The following is a 14,464-nucleotide window of genomic DNA, read 5'->3' on the forward strand; positions in this document are numbered from 1 at the left end:
CAGGCTAGAAATAGAAAAATTAGGAATCAAACAGAAGTTTGATTTCAAAGTGAAGGAAATGACTTGCAAGCAGGAAGGCAGATTAGTGTGGTCAAATCTCAATGCCTCTACCAATGCTTCACAATGAATTGTAGCCCTGACAATGAGGAATGATGGCAACAATGTAATAAATTTGAATCACAGTAGGGTTTTATAACCAGAACATGGATAAAGCAGGCACTTTTCTGAGAGAACACCTGGTGCTGGTCAATAATTACAATACAATAATTATATGAAACAATTCTGGGATGTTGCTGTGGCGGAGATCATCCAGAGGGTGAACACAAAGAATTACTGACTAAGCTCAGGTGTTGAACAGCTTGATTATTGGATCTTGTCCTAATATCTTGGTAAGATCATCTAATTCTAGACCTACATCAGAATGATATGACCAACCTTCAAAGGCAACAATGTTGAGTGATAATAGCGGGGCTCTACCTTCTTTCTTCACATTCAGTCCTCATGTTTGGGGGAGGAGAGTGGAGAGTGGGCATTGGAATGGACAACATTGCAGGGGTAAATAGATGAGAAGTACAGGGAGAAAATAAATTGGCATAAATGTTAACCACATGTGACCTTTATTGATCCTTTTCTTACCCTTACTTTCCTTATGTAGCCTTTCTGTGTTATTTGTAAATTCCTGTAATGTAAATTCCTCAATCTCTTTTTTTTCTTTTTGTATAGGAATCCCTAGTGGCTATCCTAGGTCCTGACATACCCACTTAATAAATGTTTATTGATTGATTAAGGAGGTATAAAGGATGAATAGGCCAAATGAATTTGGTTTCTGGGACTTCTCTTGAATTCCTCAGGATCATCTTCATCCTCAACATAATTTGTATTCACTGCTTCATAATTCCTTTCTATGGAAACCAAATCTTCCCTAAGGGCAGAATACTCACTTTCCCCCCTTGATTTTACCAAATACCAGTTTTTAAATGCCCTCTTGGGGTACATTAGCTCAAATTTATGCCCCAAAAGAACATAGGCTACCATGGCTATTATATTACTTAGAAACACAAAAAAAGAGTTCAGGATAAAAAGGAATTAATTAAGTACAGAAAGGAGGTTACAGAAGTTACTGTAGAATGGAAAAGCAGGATGGAATATAGAAAAAAAGTGAATGATGGTAAAGAGGAAGAGATAGCTATAAGGCATTGTCTCTCAAATTCAGGGAACGAAAATTCAGAGGGGAATTGAAGGAGAAAATTGGTGACTGGTAAACTAGGAATAGTGAATAGTCCCTTTCATTGAAAACCATTATATTAACAGTTTCATTTTTCCCCCAAATGCATATGTAGATAGAAAACTTATAATGAGTATTAACCATTGTATACATAGTGATTTCACAAGTAGTTCTTCAATCACCTTACAATGTTTTACTCTTACTCTTAGAGAAGTTGAAAAGTTCTTCAATTTATGATATAATTTAATGTGCATGGTTTGTTTTGTTATAAGAATTATATGTGACTTCTGTCAGTGTATATCAATTTAATTTATCATCATTGTTTGAACATTAGAGTTGACATACAATAGAAGAGCTATAGATGAAGCCAATACCCACTAACTGATAGCAAAGAAATGGATAAAAATTAGTTACATTGAAAGGTGAAGGTTGGAACACATTTTTTGTATTACAGTTCAAAAGCATTACAACTATAAAAATAACAAGCTATATATTTCAGTCCTTATGATGACTCTTCTTATAAACAATTATTTATAATTGTTATTTATTCCCTATGTCAAATGGAGGGCTGCATTTCTAATATTTATCTTTGTCTAATAGTATATTCAGAATTTCATGAAACTACTTAGACAACTATTTTTGCTCAAGAAGCAAAATCTTGTACAGTGAAGACTAATGTTAATTAAACTAACCATGCATATAGATCTTAATATGAACTAAGAGAAAAGCTCGTTTCCAGTTGTGCATTACTTATATTTGATTTGCTTTTTCTACTTTTAGGAATTGAAAACTTTAATCTTATTATTCTATTATTAGCATTTCAATTAATGGTTTCCTATCAAAAGAAAAATAGATTGGTTCTTTAGCTATTAGTAAAAACAACACACACACAAACATATACAGAAAGACTCAAACACAAAGAAGAGGTATCTGACCAAATATTTCTGAGATAATTTAATCATATATCAATGAAATATTTGCAGGAACTCCTTCAGAATTTCTGGCATGATATTATATCCACATTCTATTGTGTAAACCACAGCTTGTCACAGTTTTAGAATCCACAGGAGGTCTCATCAGCAGCAATACTCTTTCTAGACATATCCAAGGCCCTGCTGTATGGTTGAAAACTGGCCATTTTTCTCCCTGATCTTTGTACTTCACACTGTTGATCCCTTTCTCATAATGCATTTGTGAACTCATTGAGGAAACAGAAACATTTTCCCCCTTTTTCTTAAATGACTTCTTCCTTAATTCAATTTTAACTCATTTTCAAAGAAAAATTGAATAATTCATCTGGATATTTTTAATTTCACTTCCTTAGTAATTGTCAGGGACACGGGTCTTTGTTCAGTAGTTTCATGATTCCAAACTTTAAATGAAAGTGCAGAAGCAGAATAGCATGGCAGAAAGAATTCTTGATTTGGAGTCAGAGGTGCTGAGTTCAAATCTAAAAAAAACTTTTCTACTTTATGGTGATTTACCTAGGTTGTGTTCTAAGATCATCTTTGCTAGTAACTACATAGATAATCTCAGACATATTATGGACTCTATAGACCTGTTGTTCTTTGTTTTTATTTTCCTTATTGGAAAATAAGGAATTTGGCTTAGTTAACTCTTATATATCTCCTCTTTTTTAACTCTATGATCTTATAAATTCCTACTTTTTTGTCTAATATCATAAAGCTGTCTAAAAAAATTTAAGGAGCCTGAACATAGAAGGATAAATGAAAGGGATTCTAGTAGAAGAAACTGTCTCCAACTCATCATAATTACTAGATAGCTCTTTCCATGTTCAGGGTTAGCCCCAGTACATGGGCAGAGTAGTTAACTTTCTATATGGTGAAATTTCAAGAGTCCAATTTCTTCTACTACTTAGATTATTGGGGTCCAAAATTGCCCCCAAAGAATTTAACAAATATATTTTAAGATTCATGGAAGGCTGTTATCCTAGTTAAAAGTACAAGTATCCTCAGAAGTCATTCATTTATATCAATGAGTAATAAAGAAAAAGAGAGTATAGGAATCAGATGTCCAATCTGGGGAACCATAGCTATCACCCAATGCACTCCTTTTGTTTTATAGGCTAAAACAAAAACAGTCACAAACAAAAAACTCAGAATGAAACTCTGAGCCCCAGAAAGTTTAAGCAACTCTGAAAAGTCCATACTTATTAAGTGTTAGAGGTAGGGTTTGATCCCAGGTCATTATGATATTTATATATATATATATATATATATATATATATATATATATATATATATATATATATATATAATGTATGTATGTTGAATAAGTTGATTTTAACTCCAAAACCCTACCCAGTATACCACAATGGTAGGAACAATAACCTAACCCCTCTTTCCAAGTAAGTTATTTTTTCATCAGCAAATATTAAGATCTTACTTGAGTATTAGTTGAATGCCAAACTTGATTATCACCTGAAAAGACCAAGCCTTTCCAGGGTTGGAGATCTCAGGAGTCAACCCCAGACCTAAAAAAAAAAAACCTAGTGATATTCTGTGCATATCCATCCCTCTCATCTCTGGGTTCAAGAAATAGACTCTAATAATGATACCTAAATTCATAAGTACTTGAGAATTGTAATAGAGAAACAATTTGTTTCTTATTTGTATATAAACTGGAAGGGGGAGCAGTATGGTAAATGATCAGAATATCATTCTATACTTTCTCCCCAATATTTGCCTAAGCTTCTGGAGCCCACTCTGGTATTGTAAGGTTGCATGGAGGACTTTTCATTGTTATAATAAGCATCTATGCGTCAATCATTATTTCAGAACTAAAATAATAGAAAATTGTCATTTGTTAGAATGGAAAATGCTGTAACAAAGGATGTATTTCTATTTTTATCATGGAAACCAAGATTTTTACTAGTCTATTATTCTGCACAAATTACACATACACATACACACACACACACAGAATGGGCTTGCAGTCTGCAAATTAGACTATGCCTATTTAGCACAAAGAAGAAAAAGAAAACTGGGAAGGAAATAAAGATACAAGGAAGGAAAAAAGGAAGGAAAGAAGGGGAAAAGAAAGGGAGAAAGATAGGAAGGAAGGAAGGAAGGAAGGGAGAAAAAAGGAGGGAATGGAGGAAGAAAGGACAGAAAGAAAGGAAGGTTGGGAGAGGAAACTAAAACATGATAAAAAATAAGGGAAGGAAAAAAGACCCTAAAAATAAAAAAGGCGGGGTGGCTAGGTGGCGTAATGGATAAAGCAGCGGCCTTGGAGTCAGGAGTACCTGGTTTCAAATCCGGTCTGAGACACTTAATAATTATCTAGCTGTGTGGCTTTGGGCAAACCACTTAACCCTGTTTGCCTTGCAAAAAAAAAAAACCTAAAAATAAAGGGGAAGGATGAGAAGGGGAGAGAACAAATATTTATCAAGCACCTTTTATAGATCAGGCACGTGTTTATTGCTTTAGAAATAACAATATTCTGCTTAATTCCTTGATTTTACTGATTAGACAAATGCTAATTGTCTGATGTCAATAGTATTCAACAAAATCAAAATTAGAAAGTTAGTTTCTGAGTATATATTTTTACATTTTTGGTGTTTCAATGCCTATGCTTAGTGTTTAATATATGTTTATTTTTTTTACTTAATTTATTGACTTATTACTTACAAATTTACTTATCTGTTTTTCTTTTTTTTTCTTTTTTTCTTTTTTTTAGGTTTTTGCAAGGCAAACGGGGTTAAGTGGCTTCCCCAAGGCCACACAGCTAGGTAATTATTAAGTGTCTGAGGCCAGATTTGAACCCAGGTCCTCCTGACTCCAAGGCCAGTGCTTTATCCACTATACCACCTAGCTGCCCCTACTTATCTGCTTTTTAAATATACAGCTTGAATAATGTATCTTATTTAATTAAAAAAATAAAACTTCAATGACTCTCAATTGCTAAGTAAAAGTTTTCACAGTGGCAGTATTGTCGCTAATGAGGTTCAAGCATCCATGATCCTTTTCTACCATTCCTAAGAGATTACACAAATCTGGGGCAACTGGATGGCCCAGTGGATAGAGTATTGCCCCTGAAGTCAGGAGGACCTGAGTTCAAATTTGGCCCCAGACACTTAATAATTGCCTAGCTGTGTGATCCTGGGCAAGCTACTTAATCTCATTGTCTTGCCAAAAAAAAAAAAAAAAAGATTATTCAAATTCTGTATACTTTTTTGGGTTAAAATTCTTTTCAAATCACTATTTATTAATGTATTTAATAATCAACTAGAAAATGCAATCGGTTCAAAAAAGTCATTTAATGAAATATCCCTTTAATAAAGAAAAAAATGGAAAATTCCCCCCAGTAAACTTTGATCTCAACCTCCCACTTAAATGTACATCTCCAAAAGTAAGAGGGAGTGAATACAAATCATAAATGTTATCTATGTCTATGTCTATGTCTTTATCTATCTATCCATCTATCTATAACCTTTTCAATTTCGCACTGAATCTGTTATAATCTCCAACTCAGATGCCATCTTCAAGACCCTTTGCCATCTTGGAAGAGTTTCTGTTAGGATCAGTAATTTTCTCTTATTTGTAAGATCTATCATTCTTCTCAATCACCCATGTGCTAATAAGCATGGAATTCAATGACTTTAGCATAATATTACTCTGTTGATAAGTGAAAGTGGAATGTGTTCTATCTGTCCATTGTATTATTTTTCTTCAACTCCACCTGAATTATTTTTTGAAAATCTATATTAGGGAGTTGTGAATGGATCCAACCTTTCTGGAGAGCAAAATGGAACTATGCTGAAAGAGCAATATAGCTGTTCATACCCTTTGATCTGGCAATTCCAAATCTAGGTCTATATACAGAAGAAATTATAAAAAAAGGGAAAAGTTCTACATGTTTCAAAATATTCATAACAGCTCTTTTTTGTAGTGGCAAAGAGTCGGAAATTGAGGGGATGCCCATTAATTAGGGAATGGCTAAACAAGTCATGGTACATGAATACCATGGAATATTATTATTCTATAAGAAACCATAAATATTTGGACTTTAGAGAAGCATGGAATGACTTACAGGATCTGATGCTGAGTGAAGGGAGTAGAACCAAGAGAACAATGTACACATCAATATCAACATTGTGAGATGAACAACCTTGATGGAAGGAGCTCCTCTCAGCAGTTCAGAGAGCTAGGATAAACCTATTAAATTAGCTATGGACAATATTATCCCTATCCAGAGAAGAAAAACAAAACAAAACACACACACACACTAAATCACCTTTCAGAATCTGAACACTTCATAAAAATTATCTCTTCTGTATCTCTTGCCCTTAATCCTAATTCTTTTTACAAAAAAATAACTAATCTGTCAGCATGTTTATCAAAATACGTATGTACAATGCTAACCTGACTGTTTATGGCTGAGGGGAGGAGGGTGGGAAAGGAGGATAGAAGGAAGTTTCGTAACTTAAAAATATACATATATATATATGAATGAAAATAAATAAATTTTAAAAGAAGAAAAAGAAAATCTATGCTCTCATAATTTCCCCCAACTGAAGTAAATACCTTTAGGCTCCTAATTCTTTTAAGAGAAAATTTATTGTTGTTGTTGTTGATAATGATGATAATGATGATGATATGATGATGTAGATGATGATTATATAAAAAAGAGGAAGAGAAAAGAGATGGAGAACAAAATATTATTTATTAAATATGTATGGTATGACAAACACTCTGTTTAAGTGCTGGAGATACAAAGCTAGATATACAAAGCAAGTTCAAACCTACTTTCAAGGTTCTTAGAATGAGGAAAATCCACACACATATATTGCAAAATCAGAAGGGGAAGGGTGAAGCAACTGTCAAGGAGGATAAGTCTGGAACATGTGAGTGTGAATGAAGTGAAACATGACTGGGTCCCTTCATGAAATAGTGATTCAGGCAGGCAGTCACTAGCTATGCATGCAAAGCCTCAGGGAGAGGTATCTGGAGAGTAATAAGGTGATTGGAGAAAAAGAAAAAAGAAGTTCAGAAAATAAAGACATAAAGTATCATTTAAAATTGATGCTCAATTTTCCTTCCTGATCTTGTACCATGTAGATTACAAACGGTTGCACAAGTTGGAGAAAAATAAAAGAACGACAACTTTTGTCCCACCTAATATTTTAAAGTTTAAATCTTTTTATTCAGATATTGAAGACTTTCTGAATCTGGTTCCAACAACCTTTCCACTTATATCTATCTCATCCTACTTCATTGAACAGCATGTCTTCCACTAAATTGGACTATTTAAAGTTCTTTGACTTACCCTTCCCCATATCTATACCTTTGTTCATTTTACTACTCATGTATAAAAGGCCACCCTCACCCCAAGCCCAATCTTACCTATCAAAGATAAGTTGTACCTTTATACAATTACTTTGTGTACAAGGTTTCATCTTTTGTACAAGACCCAAACAAGAGTGTTATCACAATCCATAAAGTGATGATTTCATCAGCCAAAAGTACTTCTTAATTTTTTCTGAGATTCTTTGCCTTTTCTAGTTATTTGCCTTCATGTCTTTTAGCTTTCACCTAATCAATTATTAATTAACTAATGAAGCACATATTAATGTAGACCCAAATATAGAACAAGGAGTTTACATTCTACCTGGAGGGTACAATTTGTTCACAATTAAGCAGATACAGGATATATATAGAGAAAATATATACAGTATTTGGGGAAGTGGGTATACTTTTACCTGGGTAATCAAAAATTTCTTTTGTTTTTTTTTGTTTTTTGCAAAGCAATGGTTAAGTGACTTGCCCAAGTTAAGTAACTATCAAGTGTCTGAGACTGGATTTGAACTCAGATCCTCCTGACTCCAGGGTCAGTGCTCTATTCACTGTACCACCTAGTTGCCCCCTTTTATCTTTTTCTTTCTTTTTTTTTTTGGTTTAAATTTCCCTTAAAGAGGTGAATCATCTGGTTCCTCTAAGACAAGAGGAAGAAGTGAGAAAGATACCTGACCATTTGCCTTCAAGGAAGTATTTAATCTTTGTATCCCCTGAGTTTAGCATGATTCTTCTCTAATGTATATTATGAGTTTAGTAAATGTCCATTTATTCCTTATGTAGTAAATTGAAAAAATGAATATAGTGAATACCTATCGAATTAATTATTTATATATTTTTTGTTTTCTTAGTGCAATTGAAATTAGGAATATTAACAACAATAGCAATCACCACAACTAACCAAAGGCAGGATAAAATCTTCAAAAGTGAGTTAGTAAAGCAAGACTGAAAACTTGCTTCTACTTCCCAGAGCACCCAACATAGGCAGATACCATAGGGGCTCAACTAGTATGAGGAAAAATAAAAACAAAATAAACCCTGTAGTGGGAATCCATAGTAGAAAGTCATAACCTAGAATTCTTTGATTGAAATGGGTAGGGGGGTATGGATGGAGGGGGTATGGGGATATTCCTGGTTGCTAGGACCATAATTACTATGAGAAAAAATAAAAAGGAAGTAGGGGAAAGCAAAAATGAATCTCCTTTGAAGTGAAGCTAAGAACATAATCTCCTAGATCCCAGGAACTAGAAGGCTTGTAGGTTCCATTCTGCATGACTTGGATGAACTGTCTATTGACAGATCCTGTGGATAAGTCTTCTAATGCAGTGTTTTCCAATCTATCTTTTGCACAGGAATGGATTTAATTCCAATCTATCTTTTGCACAGGAATGGATTTAAAGGAGAAGGCCATGTGGTCACCACTCTAATTCTTCCAATTCTAAATGTTAATCATCAATACAAAGGTATTCTGCCTGCTTTCAACTTGCTACAGCTGCTTTGCACTCAGGAGACAATAACAGCAGGTGACCTCCATGCTGCCCCTCATCTGGAAAAACAAGGGTGGGAAGGGGTGTGACTCCAACTTAAAAGTAGGCCAGGAAGCCTAAGCTCTTTGAATTTGACAAATTGTGCAAACTTTTGTTGAGCTTAAATCCTATTTCTTTGATCTTCCTGGTATGTTTATCCACCCCCACCCCCCACTCCCCACCTCAGACTTTCAATTCTGTCTGCTTTCTTGAACACCCGGTTTGGGACTAACTGTGGTTATACATCTTTTCTCTAGTCCTTATCTCAGATTCCTAGTTTCCTCATCTGTAAAATAAAGTGGTTGGTCTCAGTGATCTCTGGGATCCCTTTTGGGTCTAGGTCTGTGATCCTTTAATATGCTATTTGTTACTATTCCTATGACCTGCCCCTCTCCTATGGTCTCTTCAACTCTGACTACATAGAAGAATTATGTAAAACTACCAGATTCAACAAGCTGCTTGTCCTAGCACTATTCCCACACTAGGATAAGATCAAAGGAAAGAGAACAATTTCTAAATTCCAGTTATGCATTGTGGGCACATTTGGTTGACTAGAGAATTGCTATTATACTAAGGTAGCTTTTATGATCAATTTGATCATCACTAATAGCACATGCAAGGGTTGGGCTCTTATGTTACCAGCTACAAATGTTTTCATTGACTTAGAGCTGAATTGCTTTTAAACTGAATCTTTACTTAGCTTATTTGCTATCGGAAATTGAGTCAGGTATATAAAATTTCTAAATCACAGCCTTAAGAGTTTAAGATACTACCCACAAAAACAGTCTGTTAGGTCAATTTAGTTTACATAAATAAATACATATTTTTGGTCCAGATCTGTTAAGTCACCATTGCTCTCAGGAAAAATGAACACAAAATAGGATAACACCTGTTCTATAATTTACTGTTTTAGGGATGGTCTTGGCACATTAAAAGTTCAAGTGAATCATAGTTTAATGTGACAAGACCAGAACTTGAACTCCCACCTTCTTGACTCCCAGGTTAGTCTAACTACTATACCTAGTTACATCTTAAATATACACATATATTCAAGTACTAAAATGAATCTATGATTTCATTTATGCAGTCATTTTGGAAGGTAACATGGTTTAAAGGATTAAAATTCTAGACTGAAAAAAGGTAGGCCAGGACTGAATTGGGCCTCAGATATTTATCACTATGTAAGCCCTGTCAAGAAATCCACATACAATTCACCAGGAAACTGAAGTCTACCTGGTGCCATCTACCTTGTTGCTCCCCTACTTCACCTTACTTAAAATATTAAGTTTCTGGATGTGACTACAAGAGACCATAGTTTAAGTCTCCAGATCCCCAGTGGAAATCATCCACTTTGCTAGGAAATCTGTCTGGTAGTCCCAAATGCACTAGTTAATGAATGAGAAACCACCTAATATTTATATCTAGTTAACCCATCATATCCCTCTCAGTAATAACCCACTAGGAAATGTATGCCAATCTGAGCATCTTATCATTTTCCTTGCCATTCTTTGCCTCACCCCATCTTCTCCTACTTTCTATCTCTTGTTCTGGGAGTAGTAACCCAAACAAATTAGCAATGCTATTAGCAATGGCATACAAGATAATCTAGTGCCCCATGACTACATTTACCCTCCCTGTGATTCACCAGACCAGAAACCCTAATCATACTTCCCTTATTGGAATGTAAGTTCCACTCTCACATTTTTGTTTGTATTTCCAGCACAAAATAATGTGTTCATCACATAAAAGACATTTAATTTTGCATTCATGTATTTCTTCATTCAAGTCTCTTAACCTCTCAGAGGATCAGTTTCCTTATGTGTAAAAATAGGTTTAATAATATATCATCTACTTCACAAGATTAGTTGTAAGGAAAGCATTTGACTCAATTTAAAGTGACAAGGGGCAACCAGGTGATGCAGTGGATAGAGCACTGGCCCTAGAGTCAGGAGTACCTGAGCTCAAATCCAGCCTCAGACAATAATTACCTGGCTGTGTGGCCTTGGGCAAGCTACTTAACCCCATTTGTCTTGCAAAAACCTAAAAATAAAAAATAAAAAATAAAATAAAGTGACATAAATGAATTGAAGAGAATAGGAACTCTTCAATTATACATATATATTATACATTATACATTATACAATTATACATATTCCACCCTTTTCTTCCATAACATATTATCCTATGTAGTTCTTACATTCTTCCATAAATGTTCCATTGAGGAGTCAGCACATTAGGGCCTATGGGCCAAATCTGATCCACTACCTATATTTATACTGTCTATGAGCTAAGACTGGTGTTTATATGTGTGTGTGTGTGTGTGTGTGTGTGTGTATATATATATATATATATATATATATATAATTTAGGTTTTTGCAAGGCAATGGGGCTAAGTGGCTTGCCCAAGGCCACACAACTAGCTAATTATTATTAAGTGTCTGAGGTCGGATTTGAACTCAGGTACTCCTGACTCCAGGGTCAGTGCCTATCCACTGCACCACCTAACCACCCCTGGTATTTATATTTTTAAGTAAAATGTACTAATGTATTTACTCAAGGAAGCAAAAAAAGAAATAATGAGATCTTGGTTTAAAATAAGTGTTTTAGGAATAGAGAGATGATGACCCCTGTTTGCTCTCCTGTTGTCAGGCCTCACCTGGAACATTGTTTTTGATTCCAGAGACCAGTTTTATAAGGACATTGAAAATCCATAATGCCCCCAATCCATAGTGCCCCCCCAAACTGCTGAGAGAGGTGATGAAGGGCCTGGGTTCCATATCATATAAGGATAAACTGAATAAATTTGTGATGTTTGGACAAAAGTCATAAGGGAACCATGATAGTTGTCTTCAAATTGTCTGAAAAAATTAATGATTATATGCTTCTATTTGGTCCCATGGAGCAAAACCAATATAAGTGAAAGTTGCTTAATGTCAAAGGGGAGGGATAAAGAAGTAGGAGAAATAGGAGAGAAAAGGTAAAGAGGGAAAGGAAGGAAAGGGAAAGAGAAAGAAAATAACTAAAACTGATCACTTTGGTTATAGTGGTGTTTATATGAAATTATAGTAGGGATTCCTTTTGTGACCTGGTTCGTCTAGATGGCCACTGAGGATCATTCAAATTCTTAGTTTCTGATTCTGTGACCAAAGGATCAACCCTTGATACTGTGTCTGCATACCTACAAATATAATTGTCAATCCTTCCTCACTAAGGGACTAAGAGTTCTCTTCTTTCCTTTCAAAATAAATGCATTCTACATTCTTGATAAAGGCTGAGAAAACCTTTTTCATCCCAATGTAATAAAAATATCTCTCTAAATAATAGGGAAAAACGTACTCTTGCAGTATTTGTATATTGCTTTTTCGAGGGGTAGGCCAGGAAATTATTTACTTAAGGAAGACTGACTCTACTACTATTAAATAATTAGTATTCTATTGAATCATTTGCATGCTAATAAGCACATAGAGGAAGACCTATGAACTGTGTTCCTCTATCATTTCCGCTGTTTTTATCCCTGGCTATTTCTATAGGTAAATTAGCTCTGGGAATTACCAAAGGGCATTTAGAATGTGAATATGCTCCAAAGAAAATGAAACAAAAGGAGTGCCTGAAATGAGGCCATGCAGAGTTTGTTCAGAGAGTAGTCTTTATGAAAATAAACAAACAAAAAACCTACTAAGGAATCATCTAATTGACCAAAAATCTAGAAATTTAAACATTCTTTATTATATGCTTATAAAAATTCTTTGGGGTAAAATTATTAAAGATTCAAACAGATCTAATGATGGGGAATACTTCTTCCTGCATTAGTGATCTCAATCCATTTATCCATTCCCATCCTATCACAATGAGCGTCCATAATCCCCTACAAAGAGGTTCCATCCAACAAATCAATGAACTCCCCCAATTTTTCATGATATTATAAGAATGCCAATAAAGCATTTGCACAGATTGTCCAGTGACTCAACACATTTCCAGCATGTTATCTCGGGTGAAACTATGGATTCTGAAAGTAGAAATCTAGATAATTTTTCAAGACCTAACCAGAATTTAATTATTTCCTTCTATAATGATGACATGTGCAGCATATTCATGCAATCTTTTGCATTCCTTCTCCATATGTTTGGAAACTTATCTTTCAGGGTGCATGGCATTCTTTCTTTGCCCTAGCCAGTGATTCTGCAGGCAATCATTTCATTACATATTCTGAAATCCACTTTCAAAAAGCAAGTATTGATTTTGTGGCTGCTGTCTCTTTTGTTTCTGTTTCTTCTCACCAGAAAAGTGCCAAAATATTATTTCAGCTTGGTGAGAAGAGTGTAAGAGGAGTTGGTATTCTGGAATTGGCTTCAAGTCTGTATGAGCAGAATGCCAGAATGTTCATTCTGCTCAAGGGAAGAAAGAAAAGAAAAGGAAAAAAAACACGTTTGAATGACATTTTGCTTCTGCAGTATTACACAGTTCCTTGAAATATATGAGACATGCATGAAAATGCTGAGTTTTAAAGAATATTTATTAGAGGGTATTAAACTAACCTTTTGCAATACCTGGAAACTAGTTGCTTCTTAAAAATGCTTGATGGATTCAATTCATTTAAAGTTCTTTGATTATCAAGACAACAGATCTGGGAATGTGAGTCTTCAGTATGCCAAAATATCCAGATAAAAGTGGAAATTTGTTCAAACATGTGACTATTTAGTCACATTGATGGAAAGGAATTATCTATTTACAAATACTCAAATGACTAAATTTTTCCTTTATATCAAAATGTTTGGTATTATATTAAGCAGCCTTAGAGTTTCTTAAGCAAGATAAGGTTTACAGGTTATGTTCAATTTATGTATTTCTATGGGAATTATGTAGTGGAAAGCAGTTTTCCTCATGTTAAACCATCTTTGTAGGTAATAATTGTTTAGTTCACTTCAAGGTCCATTATATTTGGAAACATAGTAAGGGATATTTTCATCTATGGCAAAACAAAGAAATAAGCTAGCAAGCCAACAACTGGAGGGAGTGGCAGCACAGAAGGCAAACCTACATTAGATAATGTATTGAAAGAGAAAGTTGTCAGTTTTTTGTCCTCTCAGAGATCAGGAGAGCGTTTCTGCAAGAAGAACCTGGTAAGAACAGGACTATAACAACAAATAAGAAATAAATGGCAACAATGACTAGGATTTACATAACCCTTAAAAGGTTGAATTTATCATATAGTATATCATTTTTATTCTCACAACCCTTTGATTTAGATATTATTATTTGACATTTGACAAATGACAAAACTGAGGCTGAGAGATTTTATGTGACTTATCCATGATGCCTAGTGAATGTCTGAAGTATGATTCCATTGTCCAAGAAATAGATTGCAGGACCTGGATTCCCCAAAGCCCTGAGTTCAAATC

The 14,464-nt window shown here is 34.6% G+C and overlaps 1 long non-coding RNA gene across 4 annotated transcripts in view; it reads right to left on the reverse strand.

Moving 5' to 3' along the window:
• Positions 1–14,464, reverse strand: part of LOC141489799 (uncharacterized) — a 113,683-nt gene that overhangs the window by 12,710 nt on the left and 86,509 nt on the right. For 3 of the 4 annotated variants that reach the window (XR_012468994.1, XR_012468992.1, XR_012468993.1), the window contains one exon: positions 3,611–3,719. The exons of the other annotated variant lie outside the window; for it this stretch is intronic. This is a non-coding gene — a long non-coding RNA (uncharacterized LOC141489799). Of the gene's footprint in view, positions 1–3,610; positions 3,720–14,464 lie in introns of those variants that run through there. 4 annotated transcript variants of the gene reach the window in all.

The sequence above is a fragment of the Macrotis lagotis genome, chromosome 5 (genome assembly GCF_037893015.1).
Source record: "Macrotis lagotis isolate mMagLag1 chromosome 5, bilby.v1.9.chrom.fasta, whole genome shotgun sequence".
Classification (NCBI taxonomy): Eukaryota; Metazoa; Chordata; class Mammalia; order Peramelemorphia; family Peramelidae; genus Macrotis; species Macrotis lagotis.